Genomic DNA, 5000 nt, shown 5'->3' with positions numbered 1-5000 from the left:
CTCGGAAAACAGAATATCCCACCCTTCCGACAACCACCATTGCTCAGCTAAGCCACCAACACCCACACATGTCCCAGACAGGGGTGCACCCAACATCACAATACTGCCTCCTGTCACACCACACAAACAATGGCAGGAATGAAAGACACAGGTCTGCCACAAGCATGGAATCAGAGCGCCGCCTGTTATGAGCCAAAGGTGCACCCTGACGTGGCAAATCAGATGATGCCGCAGTCATTTACTTACGATAATCACAATCAACAAACCGGGCCCCCCCCCCCCCCCAAGTGCCTTAACCTAACCCGTATTGTACCTTAACCTAACCCGTATTGTACCTTAACCTAACCCGTATTGTACCTTAACCTAACCCGTATTGTACCTTAACCTAACCCGTATTGTACCTTAACCTAACCCGTATTGTACCTTAACCTAACCCATATTGTACCTTAACCTAACCCATATTGTACCTTAACCTAACCCATATTGTACCTTAACCTAACCCATATTGTACCTTAACCTAACCCATATTGTACCTTAACCTAACCCATGTTGCGCCTTAACCTAACCCATGTTGCGCCTTAACCTAACCCATGTTGCGCCTTAACCTAACCCATGTTGCGCCTTAACCTAACCCATGTTGCGCCTTAACCTAACCCATGTTGCGCCTTAACCTAACCCATGTTGCGCCTTAACCTAACCCATGTTGCGCCTTAACCTAACCCATGTTGCGCCTTAACCTAACCCATGTTGCGCCTTAACCTAACCCATGTTGCGCCTTAACCTAACCCATGTTGCGCCTTAACCTAACCTATGTTGCGCCTTAACCTAACCTATGTTGCGCCTTAACCTAACCTATGTTGCGCCTTAACCTAACCTATGTTGCGCCTTAACCTAACCTATGTTGCGCCTTAACCTAACCTATGTTGCGCCTTAACCTAACCTATGTTGCGCCTTAACCTAACCTATGTTGCGCCGTAACCTAACCTATGTTGCGCCGTAACCTAACCTATGTTGCGCCATAACCTAACCTATGTTGCGCCTTAACCTAACCTATGTTGCGCCTTAACCTAACCTATGTTGCGCCTTAACCTAACCTATGTTGCGCCGTAACCTAACCTATGTTGCGCCTTAACCTAACCTATGTTGCGCCTTAACCTAACCTATGTTGCGCCTTAACCTAACCTATGTTGCGCCTTAACCTAACCTATGTTGCGCCTTAACCTAACCTATGTTGCGCCTTAACCTAACCTATGTTGCGCCTTAACCTAACCTATGTTGCGCCGTAACCTAACCTATGTTGCGCCTTAACCTAACCTATGTTGCGCCGTAACCTAACCTATGTTGCGCCTTAACCTAACCTATGTTGCGCCTTAACCTAACCTATGTTGCGCCTTAACCTAACCTATGTTGCGCCTTAACCTAACCTATGTTGCGCCTTAACCTAACCTATGTTGCGCCTTAACCTAACCTATGTTGCGCCTTAACCCAACACACGTTGGGCCTTAACCCAACACACGTTGGGCCTTAACCCAACACACGTTGGGCCTTAACCCAACACACGTTGGGCCTTAACCCAACACACGTTGGGCCTTAACCCAACACACGTTGGGCCTTAACCCAACACACGTTGGGCCTTAACCCAACACACGTTGGGCCTTAACCCAACACACGTTGGGCCTTAACCCAACACACGTTGGGCCTTAACCCAACACACGTTGGGCCTTAACCCAACACACGTTGGGCCTTAACCCAACACACGTTGGGCCTTAACCCAACACACGTTGGGCCTTAACCCAACACACGTTGGGCCTTAACCCAACACACGTTGGGCCTTAACCCAACACACGTTGGGCCTTAACCCAACACACGTTGGGCCTTAACCCAACACACGTTGGGCCTTAACCCAACACACGTTGGGCCTTAACCCAACACACGTTGGGCCTTAACCCAACACACGTTGGGCCTTAACCCAACACACGTTGGGCCTTAACCCAACACACGTTGGGCCTTAACCCAACACACGTTGGGCCTTAACCTGCTCTGTAATTGTCATACGACGCGTTAAATTAGTGTAGTGTTGCCTAACTGCAACCCCCGCAATATAGTTTGCTACTCGCACTGCCCGGTCCCCAGAGTATCGCTTCATGTTAAACACCTTGCAGCTATACACTGTAATGCGGATGGCGGCAGGACGTACATGCTCAATGCCCTTCGCAGTTGTTCATTGGCATTCGCATGGCGAAGCACAGCCTACGTTGTGGTACGGCTTGTGGCAACTGTCCGCTGATGTTGTACGTCCAAATCACACACTGTACCGCACATTGGTCCTCATGTACTGAATGATACATCGTGGTACATGTGTGACCGTACCACGACTGCGCCAACAACGGCGAACCATACGGTCCAAATATTGTGCACTCAGCTACGTGTCGTCTCCCTATAAGAGCTGGATTGCAGTATGGTATGCCGTGGATGGCGATCAGCATGAGCCGTCTGTTGATGTAGTGGCGCGTGTTGTCAGACGTAGTCGTCTCTTCTCACACACCGTGATAGCATGGTGCACTGCGTTCCACATCTGCGACATGCGACAGAGGCCGGTTGACAGTCGTTCGCGCAATGGACATCGCATACGTACGGGGGCCACCTTCCACGTGTTCGCGAAGCGTGCACATGTTGTTGCGTGTATGTGGGCAGACATAGTGTGTCGTGACACCTGACACAGGCATGCAACAATCGTTGAATTTGCAAATGGCGATGGACGTCTACGTTTGCTGGTGACGTTACGCAAATGAAGAACTGGTAAACCGTTGTGGTGCGGTTGTTCTCGCTAGAGGTGAATCAGTGATGGCGACGATCGGTTGAGCTACCAACCGGTTGTTTCAGCGATACCCACCATGCCCACGAACGTGAATGGCATGTGGGTGTGAAGCGATACGCGGCGGTGGCTGGGTGGGACCGTCCCCGGCCGGTGAGGGGGGGCCTTCCGGCGTGCTGGCCGCGCGGTGCGTGGGCGCACGCGCTACAGCCGGCTGGTGGGGGCGGCCAGTGGCAGGCGCGCCGGCCGACGGAGGCGGCAGGCGGCGCAGCTGCGCGCCGGCGCACCCTGCACGCGGCGCCGTGCGGCCAAAGTAGGTCCTCGCGGGCCCGGTGCGAAGCGCGGTGGACATCTGCAGTGTGCTGGTCCGATTGAGGACTGTGTGCGCTGAGGATGCGCCGCCGCCCGGCGCTCGGCGCCGCGACGCCGTCTGCTGCTCGGTCGCCTCTGCGGTTCTCGCAGGTGGATTGTATCGCAGCTGTGCGGACGTGTTGGCGCGTGCGCTGTGCTGGGAGAGTTCGCTTCGGCACCCAAGTGGGGCTTTTGTCCTTCTGTGGCGCTGGCGTTGGAGCTGCCGGCCACCGTAGGTGGCGCGTGTTGTCTCCCGCCGGCAATGCCACGACAGCACGCTCCCGGGCCTCTGTCGGCAGCGGCAAGCTCAGTTGGGAGCACGGGTGGTCGCACCTAAAGCGTCTACTCGCCAAACTCCGGGCGATTGCGCCTCTCTCGAACCCGACCAAGTACTTAGGACGGCGCTGCGCGCCGCCGGGACCTGAGAGGGTTTCGAGGTGTATTGTGCAGGGGAGCTCAGCCTCCTCCTGTTTGCAGAATAATTGAGCGGACGCTTGCGTGTTCGCGCGGGCCCCCGGGACACACTCCCGGGCGGCCGGCTGCTCAGCTCTAGTTGACGCAGCTCCCTGGTTGATCCTGCCAGTAGTCATATGCTTGTCTCAAAGATTAAGCCATGCATGTCTCAGTACAAGCCGCATTAAGGTGAAACCGCGAATGGCTCATTAAATCAGTTATGGTTCCTTAGATCGTACCCACGTTACTTGGATAACTGTGGTAATTCTAGAGCTAATACATGCAAACAGAGTCCCGACCAGAGATGGAAGGGACGCTTTTATTAGATCAAAACCAATCGGTCGGCTCGTCCGGTCCGTTTGCCTTGGTGACTCTGAATAACTTTGGGCTGATCGCACGGTCCTCGTACCGGCGACGCATCTTTCAAATGTCTGCCTTATCAACTGTCGATGGTAGGTTCTGCGCCTACCATGGTTGTAACGGGTAACGGGGAATCAGGGTTCGATTCCGGAGAGGGAGCCTGAGAAACGGCTACCACATCCAAGGAAGGCAGCAGGCGCGCAAATTACCCACTCCCGGCACGGGGAGGTAGTGACGAAAAATAACGATACGGGACTCATCCGAGGCCCCGTAATCGGAATGAGTACACTTTAAATCCTTTAACGAGTATCTATTGGAGGGCAAGTCTGGTGCCAGCAGCCGCGGTAATTCCAGCTCCAATAGCGTATATTAAAGTTGTTGCGGTTAAAAAGCTCGTAGTTGGATTTGTGTCCCACGCTGTTGGTTCACCGCCCGTCGGTGTTTAACTGGCATGTATCGTGGGACGTCCTGCCGGTGGGGCGAGCTGAAGGCGTGCGACGCGCCTCGTGCGTGCTCGTGCGTCCCGAGGCGGACCCCGTTGCAATCCTACCAGGGTGCTCTTGAGTGAGTGTCTCGGTGGGCCGGCACGTTTACTTTGAACAAATTAGAGTGCTTAAAGCAGGCAAGCCCGCCTGAATACTGTGTGCATGGAATAATGGAATAGGACCTCGGTTCTATTTTGTTGGTTTTCGGAACCCGAGGTAATGATTAATAGGGACAGGCGGGGGCATTCGTATTGCGACGTTAGAGGTGAAATTCTTGGATCGTCGCAAGACGAACAGAAGCGAAAGCATTTGCCAAGTATGTTTTCATTAATCAAGAACGAAAGTTAGAGGTTCGAAGGCGATCAGATACCGCCCTAGTTCTAACCATAAACGATGCCAGCCAGCGATCCGCCGCAGTTCCTCCGATGACTCGGCGGGCAGCCTCCGGGAAACCAAAGCTTTTGGGTTCCGGGGGAAGTATGGTTGCAAAGCTGAAACTTAAAGGAATTGACGGAAGGGCACCACCAGGAGTGGAG

The 5000-nt window shown here is 53.6% G+C and overlaps 1 non-coding gene across 1 annotated transcript in view; it reads left to right on the top strand.

The window, feature by feature from the left end:
- Window positions 1-3729: 3729 nt before the first annotated feature.
- Window positions 3730-5000, top strand: part of LOC124565851 — a 1910-nt gene continuing 639 nt past the window's right edge. Inside the window, exon 1 of the ribosomal RNA XR_006970635.1 lies at window positions 3730-5000. This exon is cut by the window's right edge and continues 639 nt beyond it. This is a non-coding gene — a ribosomal RNA (small subunit ribosomal RNA).

This window comes from Schistocerca americana, unplaced genomic scaffold (assembly GCF_021461395.2).
Source record: "Schistocerca americana isolate TAMUIC-IGC-003095 unplaced genomic scaffold, iqSchAmer2.1 HiC_scaffold_1340, whole genome shotgun sequence".
In the NCBI taxonomy this organism is placed as follows: Eukaryota; Metazoa; Arthropoda; class Insecta; order Orthoptera; family Acrididae; genus Schistocerca; species Schistocerca americana.
The sequence above is the reverse complement of the archived record's forward strand: the minus strand, read 5'-3'. Positions and strand labels throughout refer to the sequence as shown.